The sequence below is a fragment of the Hemicordylus capensis genome, chromosome 9, assembly GCF_027244095.1.
Source record: "Hemicordylus capensis ecotype Gifberg chromosome 9, rHemCap1.1.pri, whole genome shotgun sequence".
Lineage (NCBI taxonomy): Eukaryota > Metazoa > Chordata > Lepidosauria > Squamata > Cordylidae > Hemicordylus > Hemicordylus capensis.
The window spans coordinates 32231927-32246641 of record NC_069665.1 but is presented as its reverse complement, the minus strand read 5'-3'; the positions used below and the strand labels follow the sequence as shown (position 1 = coordinate 32246641).

The 14715-nt window shown below is 56.4% G+C and overlaps 1 protein-coding gene across 6 annotated transcripts in view; it reads right to left on the bottom strand.

The window, feature by feature from the left end:
- The window catches only part of ZFHX3 (zinc finger homeobox 3), a 236480-nt gene that overhangs the window by 105281 nt on the left and 116484 nt on the right, over positions 1-14715 (bottom strand). For all 6 annotated transcript variants that reach the window (XM_053271179.1, XM_053271181.1, XM_053271180.1 and 3 more), the window contains exon 3: positions 9268-9602. The gene's annotated coding sequence lies outside the window, so the exon portion shown is untranslated. The remainder of the gene's footprint in view (positions 1-9267; positions 9603-14715) is intronic.

The following is a 14715-nucleotide window of genomic DNA, read 5'->3' as shown; positions in this document are numbered from 1 at the left end:
GCCCCGATCCTCGCTGCTGTTCGTTGTGCCGCTGCCGCCAGGCCAGAGGAGGAGCGGCCGCATTCCTGCGCTCGCTGGCCGAAGATCGCCTCTCTGCAGTCCCCGGAGGAACTGCGCGCCTTGCCGGGGTTGGGGGGCGAGCAGGCATCGGGCGAGCTCTCCTTCCGGGCCACCTCCAGCTCAGAGAGGCGCTCCCGGCGGAGCTGGCGGCCCTGGCGGCCGAGAGGGAGGGCGCGCTGGCCGGCTGCAGCAGCTCCGGCGCCTCGCTCTTCGGCCCCCGCTCCCGACTCTTTTTCTCCCCCCCCTTGAGTGTGGGGCGGGGTGGGGGCGAACTTTCCTAAAGGCGAAGCGTCCCTCCAGGCTGCTGCGGGGCGCGCAGGGCTCTGGACACACGCTTCGGCTAGCCGCGCTGGAGGCAGACACGCCGCTGCCGGGCCCGGAGGCGCCCCGCTCGTGAGTACTGCCGCCCTCTCCTCCTTCCCCGCCAGCGCCGGGGGACTCCTTCCAGAACCGGCGGGCCGGCGAATTTCCCTGCGGCGGCCGAGGAGCCGAGCTGCCCCTCTGCCAAGGGCTTTGGGGCGCTGACCTGCGCACATCTCCCCGGCTTCGCCCTTCTTCTCTTGGCATGATGGAAGAAGGGCGGCTCCTCGAGCGGGCTAGCCGGTCCTCCGGGCTCCTCCTGGGGCAAGCGCAGCTCTCGCGGTTTCCGGGCACATCTTCTGCCGCCGCCGCCTGTGCCCAGCGTACCCAAGGAAGGAAGGAAGGAAGGAAGGGGAAACCCAGTGTGGGCGTCTGTTGTCGGGATGGGCGGAAGAAAGGCCGGCGACGCTGCCGGGCCACCCCATCACTTGCCGGGAGCCTGGGCGGCTGCTGCTGCTGCTGCTGCAGGGGAGGCTCCTCAGGCGAGCCCCGGGAGGCAGGCTGGGCGCTTCCAGGCTCCCTGCACGGAGTGGGTGCCGAGGGCGCCTGTGCACGGCGGGCCCCGAGGCTCTGCGGTGTGCTGGGCCGCTCAGCCACGCCAAAGCCCAGCACTCGGTGCCCTGAAGCCTGTGGCTGCGGCCCTTGGCCAGGCTTCCTCGGCTGCGCCTCTTTGCACGGCTCGGGCCGCCCCGGGTCTCCAGGGGCCGCCTGCTGCTGCTGCTCTGGGCCCCGCCGCGAGAGACTTCGGGCCGCGCAAGAGTGGCGTGTGCAGTGCTGCTCCTCAAAGGCTGGGCTTTGCTCGGGGGTCGGGCTCCAGGGTCTCTTCCAGCTGCCACTGCAGGCTGAGGGGCACAGCCAGCCTGCCCAGCCCATGTGGACGATGGGTCCAGACCACCTCCTAAAGGACCAGAATGGGCCGCGGGGGGGGGGCGGCGGCGGAGAGGAACAAGAAGCCCTCCAGGGTGGCGTGGGGTCTGGGGGGCCTTGGCACTGCAGCTCTTCTCTTTTTAAAGAAGGGGCACGGAGTTGCCGAAGAGACACTGGAGGGGGCTTAATGATCCCACGGAGGACAAATCTGAGTGCCTGGCGGTGCCAATGGGCAGCTGCCGCCTTCTCTCAGATTATTTTACCACATCGGCAAATATTAAAATAGAAAAGCTTCCTCGATGAACTCCGAATAACTGACTCAAATATGCCAAAGCATACATTGCGGGGGGGGCGCAGTATTTTACTCGTTCTCCCAATCCATCCTGCAAAACCTGAGGCACTTTGCATTCTTGTAATGAAAAATCCCCGCGGCAGCTGCCTCTGCAGGATGTCGACAGCCGCTGCTGCCTTGTAAAGGGACCATCGAGAGCCTCCCTGGAACCTGGCAGTTCTCTTGAGCAAAACTGGTTTTTGTTTGGAGAGGACGGTGTTGCAGACAGAAGGGTCTGGCAAGCAGGTGCTTTCCTGGCCGGTCTGCGAGAGGCCTCTGGTCTCCCTACAGGGGCGGCGGGAGGTCTGTGGAAGTCCCAGACTCTGTGATGACTTGCACCCAGAGAGCAAGCAGACACCTTGGCCGCACAGCCCACTGAAGCCAAGGGCTGCTGGAAACTGCAGTGCTGTGGCCTGTTCAGGGCTGGGATGTGAGCAGAGTTGTGCTGGGCAAGGAGCCCTTCAGCCAGAGGCTGCAGGGTGGGAAGCACTCTGGATCCGTTTGCCTGTCTGTCTGGAGGTATGGCAGGGTTCGACTGCCTTCAGGTCAGTGGCCTTGACTGGTGCTTTGGCCTCTCTCGTGGATGCCTGCCTGGACAGTCTTCGGCTGGAAGACAGAACCTTCCGTCTTGGAAGACACCGCAGGGTACGTACAGTTCCACTTGTGACTTGGGCAGGGAATGCCGGGCGAGCAGAGAGCTTGTAGGGCTTTGGCAAATGCATGCAATGTGGCTCTGGGGACATGGGCCAGTTTAGATGTGGGGCCACCAGGCTGCCAGCATGTGCCTTGCGTCGCACCAGCAGTACCCGTTTCCGCATGGGACAGAACAAGAGGGCTGGAGAGGGCGAGGGCAACTCTCCGCCCTGCTCCTTTGCACCAGGAGTCAGGGAAGGCTTGGGGCATCTGCAGTTGAATTTGGATTGAGGCCGTTCCTTGTCCCAACCACATCACTCCCACGGCAGATGGCAGGAAAGGGCAAGGGCTGCTGTTGAGTGAACAGAGCTGGTGCAGGCATGGTGGGGCTTCCAGGCTCCAACAGCTTGGATGGTCGCTACTGGGGCCCAGCTGCAAGTCAAAGCAGCTGCTGGCTGGGATGCAGAGATGCAGCTGGGCTGCCAACGGGCCACCAGAGAGGTGCACTGTTGCAAAGGACCTCGTGCCAGCCGGAGGGAGGAGGAGGGAGGCGGCGTGTGATGGCTGCAGTCTCCCTCCCTCCCTCCTGGTGCAGAAGCCAGCCTGCCTTTCTGCCCAAGGGGGCCAGGCAGGGTTGCAGGCTGCTCCTTGCTCTGGGCTCTTCAAAGAGACTTCTCCCTCGAGAGCCCCCTTGCCTGAAAGGGGCACAGAAAAGCCCTCCTTTGCCACGATGAACTATGGTTGGACTGCAAGTAGGTGCCTTCTTGATATTCCCTCGTAGAGAGAGCAAGTAGGTACCCCCCCCCCGCCCCGAGTCACAGTAGAGTTCTGATATGCATAGATACTTGTATAATGTAGCTGTAGCTGTATGACAGCCTGTCTTGGGGTCTGTGAATGAAAGGCATATATAAATGTGAAAAATAAAATGCAGTTGAATATTTTAATAAATGAGTGTTTAATTACTGAGCAATGGCTTCTGTAAAAAATATTTTGGTAAGTTCTGAGCTTAAACTATATATTTATATGTACAGCTTTAATTCGTGCAGGACACATGATTATCTGTGTCAACGAGATTTTTGCCAATAAATGCAGTAATTGTAGCTGAACGTAATTCTTTTGTGAGCAGTGCAAGCAACGCATGCCCATACCTACATAAAACGGAATAGTTTGGAATAGTTAAATGTCAGTGACGGGTGAAGTATAACTTAGCACCTGCCCCTTCGTGCCCCGAATCCTACTCCTCGGTGCCTATCGGTGGTGGTGCAAAAGAAACTCCAGTTTCAAGCCACCACCTTGCATGAGAGGCGACTTGGATAGCTGTGAACAGGGAGCTGCCTGTTCTGTGTGCCCTGTGAATGGTGTGTCGTGAGACTGCTGGATCCATTGGTGGGGCCAGTGTGAAACAACTAGCCGGAGCCACTGGCACTAGCTGCACCCAACCAAGCAGAGCAGCCTGAGACAAAGATGGGTTTGCTGTTGCTCTTATTACTTATCTACCCCCTTTCAACAAAGGAGCTTTCAAAACGATGCACATAGCAACAGAACAATAAGAAAATGGTTCCCTGCCCCTAAGGGACTCGCAGCCTAAAAGGAAACACAAGGGATGCACTGGAGGCATGCTGGGCTGGGGCTGGTGAGCTGCTTCCCCTCTGCGAGATACCCAGAAAACCCCCACTTTGAGAAATGCTTCTCCCACGGCCGTCTTGCATCTTAAGCATGCCTGTTAGTTGCTCTCAACAGATCTCCGTGTTCTTTTGGGGTGGGGGGAGCCTTAATTAGAAAACTCCATTTGAGGGCTGCCGTGGTTCTCTTTTTAAAGGTCTATTTTCAGTACCGTTGGAGCACATCTGTATATACATACACCCCATATATAGAGCAAACTGAAATCTTGGAAGGAAAGGGCTGGCAATTGTTCTGGCTGTCCCCTTGTGAAATGTGCAAGCAAAAATGTCTGCCTGAGCATCGTCCTCGTGGAGGAGTTTCCGAAATGGTCTGCAGAGGCTCAGCTGCTTCCTGCAATGTCTCAAATTGGCTGGGAGCTCCTTGGGCCTGCCTTTCAGCAGGAGCTGAGCTGAAGCCCTGGTCATCGGCTACTGCGGTTCCTTTTTCCTACAAGCACAGCTACCCGCCAGGAGGCAAGCCCTCCAAACCAGCTTGGCCAAGAGATGTGGTTGCCTGCCTGGGCAGATTTGCCCCGGAAAGGCTCACTTGCACAACCCGCCACATGGCCGGGCTCCAGGGGCATGGCTGCCGCGCAGGCTGCCAGACAACAGGAGTGAGCCCGCGGCTTCTGGGCCAGGCTGCATGAAAGGGGAAGAGGGCAGGCGCTTGCTGGCACCCTCTCTGAATGGCAGGAGGACAGCTGGGCCCTCGGACAGGTCCCTGTTGGCCCAGCAAGCTGGGAAGCATTGCTCAGCATGGCGCTCAGCCTTCCACTGTTCAGCACTCCTTCTGCCTGGAAGCGCTTCCTGCCCCTGGGAAAGGTGCTGTGTGCTCACTGGCTCTTCCCCCTCCCCTCCATGTAGAGTGCCTGTTCAGACAAGTGGGAGGCCTGCTTCCTCCAGTGAGGGGACTCTGCAGCCCTGGCCTTGCTACTCCGGTTCCAGGCAGGCCCAGCAAGCCAGCCTCGATGCTGCTCCCATTGTGCGAAAAGCAGACCATTCCCTTCCGGAGCCCTGGTGGCACCTTTGCCCGTTTCTGGCCGGAAAGATGCCATGTAAGGCAGAACAGGGGGCCTCGTTCGGGTCTTCCTTTACTATGCCACCATGCAGCGACTTTGCTGAAGCCAAGCAGGTCTTGGTGTGGTCGGTGCCTGGGTGGGAGGCCCACATATGCCACTTGGGGGACGGGGGCGTCGCTCCGTGGCAGAGCACCGGCTTTGCATGCAGAAGGCCCCAGGTTCAGATGCTGGCAGCATCTCCAGGCAGGGCCTGAAACTTTGCCGAAGCTGCTGCCAGTCTGTGTAGACAATCCTGAGCTAGATTAACCAAGAGGCTGACTTGATACAGGGCAGCTTCCTGTGTTCCCCTCCTGCTTGCAGAGCTGCAGCCCATTCATTGCAAGGAATGATCAGGCCCTTGAGTGTGTGTCTTCATTAAAAAGAGGAGACGCAGCCCTTGCCACCTGCGCGCGAGTGCCGACAAGGCTTCTGCCTACAGGGTTCCCAACAAAGAGCAGTGGGGTGGGGTGGGGTGGAGGGTGCACTGCTTTGGAATGCGTGTCACGGGCAGGAGTGCCCTTGGCAGAAGATGGCCCTGCTGCTGGGGCAGGCTGGGGGTGCCTCTCCCTGGTGGTGCTGCCTGTAAGGGCCTGGGAAGGAGATCCCTCCCAGAAGCACTGGAGGCAGTGTGTGGACCACAGGCCAGCACCAAATGGGCCTGCCATTGTGCCAAGAAGGAGAGGCCTGCCTCCTTCTGCCTTCTCTTTCCAGCAGTGGCCACGACAACAGGGTCACTACTGTCCACTGAGTGTGCTTCTGTACTGCCTGTGTTCTGACCGTGTAGTCCCTGCGCTCTCAGCAAGATGCTGTTCACATTTCCAATGGCTTCTTTTGGATTTTATCCTTCCACTTTAGTCCTACAACGTTGCTTGTGTGTTGCCCCCCCCCCAAGCTGTATTTTCCTGTTGTAGGAGGGTTGCATAAGCGATATATGTTTTCAAAACGATCCTGCCCAGCCTGGGTAATCTGGAAAGTGCCAGGAGATGCCTCTTCCTGCTCACCAGCCTGAAGAGATGGCTGTCCCTGACATCTCACAAGCAGAGGGACACTGCCTTTGCATGTTGGATGCTCTGTTTAACTAGAATATTCTTGTGGGTGACCCACTGCCTGCCTAGCATTGGGCTCATTTGTGGGATCAGAGGTGTGCATTCAGATTCCGTATCTTACTTGGTGCACAAGGATAGAAGTCCTGATCCAAAGTCGGGTGGGAGTATTTGGAAGTCCTCTTCAACAGGCCACTGGACTCGGGAGTTCAGATCAGCTGTAGTCTGGAGAGAGCCAACAGTGGAGTTCCTCGGCTACCATAAAGAAAAACTCTGAGCCACTGACAATAGGCAAAGGACCTCTGTGGATGTTTGGTGTTTGCACACAAGTGTGGAAGACTCGGGATCTCCGACATCCTGAGCTCCTCGGAAGACAGGTGAGAAGAAAGGGGTAGTGTGGGCGTCCTCTCTTACTTGCTAACAAAGTGGGCTGAGAGGCCGTCTGTCCCCTGGATTGTCTGTCGGCAGCTGTGTCTGAACCCCAGCGAGACTCGCCTGTTGCTTCCTGGGACACTCCCACACAACTCCACCCGTTTCCACTGTGCTGGCGGCGGCCTGGTGCCCTTTTGACTGCCTGGGGCCTTGCAAGATGCCTGTGCTTTTTCCACGCTCTTCCTGGTCCCGGTTGCAGTCCTCCTCCTCCAAGCTGATGCCTCTTGCCATCGCTCAGCAGTTTGAGACAGCAAGAGCAGGATGACTCCGCAGCCAGGATCGCCACCGTGCCAAAGCAAAGATCAAGTCCTGCCTCCTCCATGGGCTCCAAAGACCATTCCTACCCCGGAAGCCTCAGGACTCGGGCGCTGCTGCCAACAACAGGGCCCCAAGCACAGGCCGCTGCTCCCCTTCTCCCCCCCCCCCGCTCCCCCCAGCAGAATCTGTGTACGCAGCGGGCTGGAGAGGCACCCGGTCTCTGCTTGGGTCTGCGATGAGCAGCAATGCTCTGGTGGGGCAGGAAAAGCAGGGCCAAAGCAGGGCCAGCAAGAGGCAGCCTGCTAGCCTGGCCTCTTCCCCCAGAGGAGGGACGAGCGGCTCAGAAAGCAGCCTGGCTCCCTCCGGGTTGTGCTGCAGCCGCAGCAGCAGCAGCAGCAGCAGCGGCACAACATGCTGGCCAGGCTGAGCCTGCATGAGTCAGCATGTGCCAGAGTCACAGGATTGGCTGAGCCTCCGAGTCGGAGGCTTTGCTGAACGGCTGCTTAAGGACGGCTGCTGACCAGGCCCTCCAATGACAGAAGGCTGTGCACAGCCATGCCTGGCAGAAGAGGCTTCCGGCAACAGAGGAGGGCTCCAGGCGCCTGCTCTCTAGGCCTCTAGCAGACCCGGGGCGGGGGTGCCACTGCAGACCCTTTGCCCAGACTCTTCCCCCCCCCCGCCCCCAGGTGGTGGCTCTCTGCCCAGCAACCAGAGCCAGCTTCTCTCCAACAGGATATCCAGGGCTCCGAAGAAGAGGAGGGCTTGCTGTGTGGAGGAGGAGGAGGAGGGAACGGCAGGGGAAGGTGCAGGAAGATGGCTCTCCGCAAGATCCAGCACTGGATCCGAAGGGCGATGTGCGTGCTCGTTCTCTCTCTCTCTCTCTCATATATGTGTTGTGTGTATTGGGGGGGGGGGCTGCACACAGGGAGAGCAAGCCCAAGCCTCCTGGACCTCCATCTGTGCCCTCCACTCAGGGCCCCCCTCCAAGGGGCCTCATCCCAACAACAGCCCAGACCAAAAGCACATGTGCTGCTTGGACGCTTGCTCTGTGGAAGGCAGTTACGAAATGACCCCAGGCCCAGCCGGTGGAGCTTGTCCCGGAGGCGCTGGGTGATGCCAGGTGACTGCATTGCCCCCCTGTGCACCCCCACTGCTTCCTGGGTTGCTTGCTGGCTCAAGCAGGATGGCAGCCGGGCTCGCCTCCAGGGGTGCAGGCAGCAAGCCGAGCGGGCTTCCCCTCCAACTCTCGACCCGTCCGTGGCGAGCTGGGGTTGCCATGCATTTGCCTTGCAGGTCTCTCCTGCCAAGCCTGACGCGCAGCTGGGGGGGCTCTGGCCTGGCTGGCTGCAGAAAGATCCTGGGCCCTACAGGCGGCGGCAGCGGCGGCTGCTCCGTGGCGACTGCCTTGCTTGGGAAGCAGCCCTTGGGGCCAAGGCTGCAAAGGAGCCAGGGCAGGCTCAGCAGGGAGTTGGCCACGCCTTTCCTTCCAGAAGGGCGGCCGGGGGGGGGGAGATGTTAGTGCCTCCCCAGCAAGAGCCGAGGGGCAGGGAGGCCTGGTGGACAGAACGACCCCACTCCCCTCCCGCTCCCTCCCCAAGGGCCAACCTGAGGGGCCTTCGGCTCTTGGGGCCGTCCATCTCCGGCCATTGCCGTGTGCACTCACCACCTGGCCTGGACCATTTGGGAAGGGGCAGGATACTCTTTGCCAGCCATTAGCCCTTCAACAGCTCTCCGAGCAACCAATCAGAGTGGCCAGTCGGCCACTCCTGCCGGGCCTCCTGGCCGGAGCCTCACGGAGGGAGTGGGGGCCCTCACCCACTCCTCTGCCCGACCAGACCTCCTGCCCACTGGGAGCTTGTCCTCTCTGCCCTGAAGCCACGGCTGGCATCACACTTTCACAAAGATGAGGGCAGAATTCAGTGGCCCAATTCCAGGAGGCCTCTGCGGCTCGTTTCCCAATCACAGCGGCCCCAATGATGCTTGCTTTCCCATGCTCCATAGATTCCCCCCCCCCCAACCACTGAAATGTCTGAGATGCTCACAAGGAACTGCACAGTCTCGGTTGGTGTGGGAGGTGGACCAGGAAGTTTGGGGCGGGGGGGGGGGGGCAGATACGAGGAGAATGCCATAGGGCCAAGTCTAAGGAAAACCAGGCTGTTCTCCCTCTTCACCCCCATCCTCCCCCTAGTGGCCCCAGTATCAGCCTCTAGCCACAAAACGCCCCCAGGCTCCTCTCCTCACTCTCCAGGAAGGAGGTATGCCAATGGCCCCAACCAAATCGAGGGCGCCTTTGCAAAATGCTGCTGGGCAGCTTTCCAGCACAACCTGCCACCTGCAGCCTGGCTTCTGCTGCATGGACCCAGCAGTGCACCCGGCTGGTCATCTGGCCCTGCGCATGTGACTGCCCCAGTCCGGCAGAGCGTGGCTTGGAAGGGAAGGGGATTCCTTCCTTGGGGAGGGACAGTGCAAGTTATACTTGCACAAGTCCTCAAGGTAGTGGGTGGGCCGCAACAGCACAACGCAAAAGGTGGGTACAGGTGAGTGAGGCCCAGGGTGCTGCCTACCTGCCAGTGTCCCTCCACGGTCCGCCCTTCTTTTCCAGGCTCTTTCTTTTCATGTGCCTTTGAGATCCAGAGGAGGGCCCATGAGCAGCCAGAGTCACCAGGGGGGCACGAAGGGCTTGTTTCTGCTGACAGGTGGTTCTTTGGTGGATTCCGGTAGGAATGTTGTAGCCCAGTCGCTTTGCTGCTTCAAAGCATGTTTTGGTTCTGGTGAAAGCTAATGCATCCAAGTCGAAGAAGAAATTACTGCTGTCTTCGATTGTCCAGCTGACAGGTAAAGCACACGCTCAGTGATTGCACCCCTCTCCAGGTGGGTGCTTGGCAAGAAGTGTCCCATCCTAAAAGAAGAAGAGAAGGCCAGGTTGGACCCTTTGAACAGAGACCTTTAATACAGACTTGGTTCATGCCTCCACCCTGAAGGAGTCCGATACATGCATTTTAGTCCAAAACGACAATGACCCCACCCCCCACCCCATGACCTAGTTCTGCTCTGCCTTAGATGATCCAGGGAAGATGACAGAAGTGCCTTGAATATGGGTATAGCTTGAGACCAGAGCATTACCCATAGCAAGAAACATGCCTCTGAAAGGACATATACAATAGGAACCAGCTTGACAAAAGACCAGAACCTAAGGGGTATACTTGTGGGTCAAATGGGCCATAACCCAAAATTTGGATTAAAATGAGCCAAATCTGGCAGCAGATTTGCAGCAAAACAAAATCTGCAGCACCCAAGGAGGAGATACTGACAGGGTTTAGCAACATGCAGAATGTGAAGGGAAGAGCCCAAGGTCAACAGAGTCTGTTTTGTGCTCAGCAAGGCAGGAAGGAGGCAGTTGTAGGCAAGAACTTCAGTTGCTCAAAAGTAGGTCTTGCTGAGTCCAGAGGTCCAGCCCTCCTGCAGCACGGACTCCTGTGACCTTGACAGGCCTCCCTCACACCAAATCTGGATTCATAAGGCCCTCCGGCAGCTCTGTCAGGACACCTGGTCATTCTTCACAGATTTTCTGCCCCAATCTCCAGATTCAGCTTTGGGCACATTCTGACTGGAAAGCAGCCAAGGTCGCCCATCTGTCTTAGGGAGAACCTCTGGGGACCGCTCTGTGCTGAGAGCAGTTTGCAGGGGAGAGTCCTCGGCCCCTCTCTTCCTGGTGCCCTGATGCAGGGATGGCCTATGCTGGTTTCTGAGCAACATTCTTGCTGGGTTAATTAAACTTATTGAGCCAATAACCTTCCATGTTAGGACTAGTGATATTCATACTTCAACATATTGCTGCTGAAACATGAGCCTGTCGACAAATGGCACCATGCCACAGAAGCCTTACTGCTGACCACCTTTCAGTAAAATGAGCGCATTGTTAAAGCAGGCATGAATCATTCATGGCTGTAGCCTTTTTGTCAAACTGCACATGCAAATAAGCAGTAAGTTGTATAATTTATTTACCTTGTGGAGATTATTTCTATGATTTTATTATCATATTCTGTGATTCATAGACACTGGACAAATGCCATTCTATGCTCAGTTTCCCTGTGCAGGGCTTTGCTGCTGTTCTCTTGGTCATCTCCAGACAAGATGGAACCAGGCACAAGGATAGGGTCACTCCTGGCTTACGTGGACCCCACCATGCATTCCCAGCAGGGTGAGTGGGAGTGCAGCAGGTGCATCATGGCACTGGGGCAGAAACTGTGGCCTCATGCTTAAGGAGAACTTAAGTCTCCAACCCAGTGAATCGTGGCTCACCTGTACCTGTGTCCTGCTTTTATCTCTTAGCCCTTTACAGGTTACCCCACAGACTGGTGTGATGATGCAGCAAACGAATGTCTATTAACTAGCCAGTACGGGAGGGAATAAGGTAGCCAGACAGTTCCTCAAGCCAGTGGATCATGTTCATGCAGCTGGGTTAATCCAATGTGAGGCTCAGGGAGATGCTTAAGATATACTCTAGCATCTGAGCTGCCTAGCTACCTTCTCTCGTGCTCCAGGAATTAAGTCTAGTCTTTTGGGGGCAGAACACTGCAGTGTCATTTGACATTTAATCACTGCAAGCCAGAGAGGCAAGGAGTGTCTGCTGCTCGTTGGGAGCACAAGACACGCTGGTCCTGAGTGGAGCTGGAGCCGGGTCATGGCTCCCTGAGGAGTGCCCATCTGGCAGTGCACACCTCCATCATGTCCTCATTTCAGTGTGCATGCAAGGCGTCAGAGATGTGCACCTAGGAAACACTGTGGATGTTGTGGTTCTTGACCCTCCAGCTTCCCCAAGAAGAAAAGGACCCCCTGCTGCTCAGACACACATTAAAAAGTCCCCCTTGAGGAGCACTTGGATGCAGCTGCACACAAGAAGGGAGGCCTAGAGGCAACCCCCTGGGCAGCACCCCCTGAAAACTCGCCTGGTGGCCTGAAGAGGGAAAGCGCAATTGGTGCCAAAGACCACCGAGAGCGACTGCCAGTCAGAGGATCCTGGCCGGACACAGCAGAAGGTGGCAGCAGCGAAGGGCCCTGGCAGATCCAACCACCTTTGCAGACTCCCCACATGTTGGTTGCTGCACAGCCCAAAGGCAGGAGAGCTGAAGCGGAGGTTTCTCAATGGCTCTCCTGAGGGCTCATTACTTGTTGATTAGCTCCTTTTGGGAACCGCATCAAAGCTTCTACCATAATAAACACTCCTTTCATGGGGAATTTGGTCACATCCTCAGCTGCCCTGCAGGCCTTTGCCCTTGCCTGGAAAAGGCAACATGAGTGAGGATTGGTTCCCATTTGGGTTTAGGGTGGGCACAGCAAGCTGTGGACTCTTGAACAAGAGTCTGACTGAGCAACGATGCTGCTTGAATGGCTGTGCTCTGTCCTGGAAGTACAAGCTGCAAGGAAGGTGCCTGTGATGGTGAGAAAGAGTTTGCTGAGATCAAAGACAGGGGGGCGCTTCGTTACACATGGAGAAGTGCCGGCCTTGAGCCGATCCAGCAGCAAGCTTGTTAAACTGCCAGCCTGAATGAGCCCCACTCCGGAGGAGGGCAGCTCTGCAAGTGGGTGCTGGGCATATCTGCAGTGAAGAAGATGCCTGGAGAGGCATGGGAATCTATCCAGGCTCCCTGCAGCACAACTTGCTTGCTCCTCAGCTTGGTAAAAGCCACTATCATCTCATTAAAAACATGTGATTTTGCCTGGATGAGTTTTGTAAATAGTTGAACCCCACTTGGATTTCAGAAAGGAGAGGGGAGGAAACCAGATCTCAGAGACTGAAGCAAGGAGGAAGTTGTTCTCAGGTTTCTGATCTCTGGATTTCTCTCCCAAACAGGGCAAGGAAAGAAGCCTCCTTCAAATCCTCTGTAATGAATTAGCCTGAAGTTATCTCAAGTCATTGCCTCAAAGAGCCAGCTACCTGTTGGAAGGGAGGTCTGATCGATGCAAACTAAAGCAGCCGTGCGTGAGCTGTTACACAGTGGTTAGTATTGATCAGAGCTAAAGGCTGCCGATAGGAATGTAGAGGGAACTGACAGGCGGAGAAGGGGAAAGGAGGAAACGGCCTTCGCTGGTGGCAGTCGTACAGAGGAAAGCCAATAAAAAGTCAATTCTACTTAAGTGAACAGCTGCTAACTAAATATTTTGGGGGGCAGAGCCTTCCCTCTCTTCCGGAAGTGAGACATCAAGCAAGAGCCAGACATCGACAGGTGAGATCACAGAGATGCTTGTTATGGCCAGTGGAGTGGAGTGAGAAAGAGGCAGGGTCTGCCCAAGCTCCTGAGAGGAGCATTGGGAAGAGACAGGAAGGGAGCAGGCAGCCTGGGACACCCTCTTCCTCCCAGGCCAGGGACTCTTTCCAAGGGCCACTCCAGCAAGTCCGCTGACATGGAAGGGGTCCACTTCCCGCCTGGACTCAGCTGGTGCCAGCAGAGGCCTTGCTTAAGCCAGGAGGATTTCCCTCTGCCAGTCAGGTGGCGGCGGCTGCATTTCCTCTGGATCAGCCACCCACCTCATAGTTATATCATTAATGCTTTTAAAATGTGCCAAAATACGTTTTAGAAACATGTGACCCAAACTACCTCTGTGCTCTTCAAAAACAGTTGGCCTTTTCTAGTCTTGAAGCTTGGGAGAAAGGGAAGGCTCAGCTCTGCCCAACATGGCCTCGCCCTGTCCAAAGGGCCCCCCTCTCCCTCCAGCTGGGGGCCACAGGGCTGCTTTTCTCTCTGGAGCAAACAGGAGGACTGAGGCTGCCAAACAGGAGCAGTCAGCATAGCTGCCCGCTTGCAGTGCAGAAAGTGACCTGGAGGTGCCCAGGGAAGTTTGCATCCTCACAAAGTCTCCTTTCAGCTGAAATTGGGGGGCTCCCCTCTTACAATACTGACATAAGCGAGAGGCAACGTCAACAATCTCTCTCCCAAGTGTAGGTATTCGAATGAGGCCATCTTTGTGACAATAGGTCTCATCTGTCTCACAACCTTGTGAATCAGACTCTGGGCAATCGGATGCTCTGTGGAGACCCTCTCATTCAGCAGCAATGCTCCATGTTGGACTAGGGCTTGGGCGGTCTCGTTTCTTAGTCTCCCTAGCTTGCCCATTACTTATGCCCTGACACCCAGTGGCCGCCATCCTGACTGACAAAGTGCACCCCGTAGGAGGGTCTGTGAGGATGTGGTGGAGGCCCACGCACAGCTCTGCTAGTCCTCCTCTCCACATGCCACTGCACCCGAGGGCCAAACTCTCCAGCTCTGCCCCCACTCCAGAAGCCCACCATTCACCCCCTTAGCGACCTGTTTCCTCTCTTCTAGAGCACTTCTGAAGCACTGGCAAAGCTGGGATGTTTCACCCTCCTCTGGCACAGCAGTGCCCATGGAGGCCAGGGAGAATTGAACAGGGGCACCATCGTGCCTCCACAGACCCACCTAAACCACTTAATTAGTTAGTTTGTCAACTACTTTCTGCAGGCTAAACAGAAAGCAAATGGGAAAGCAAAACCCTAGACCAGGAAAAAAGCAATGTTTATGCAATATTGCATAGAAAATGCTTAAAGAGACAAGCAATGCAAGAGCAGCAGGAAAAGCAGCTGCATGCTCAGCACAGAGAAATGCAAAGAGCTCCCACTCTGCCTATAAGACACCCACATCCCTCCGCCTGCCTTCCTCGGCCATCCACTCTCAGTGGTTCCTAAATTTGATTTGATTGATTTGATTTCTATACTGCCCTTCCAAAAATGGCTCAGGGTGGTTTACACAGAGAAATAACAAACAAATAAGATGGCTCCCTGTCCCCAAAGGGCTCACAATCTAAAAGGAAACATAAGAGAGACACCAGCAACAGTCACTGGAGGCCCTGTGCTGGGATCGGGCCAGAGTTTACTAGTGTTTAAGAGGGCCACAGATATTCGTCATTCTATTTGATGAAGTAGGCCCTAACCCATGAAAGTTCACAGCCCAATAAATACATCTATTAGTCTTTAAAGTGCTAGAAGACCCTTT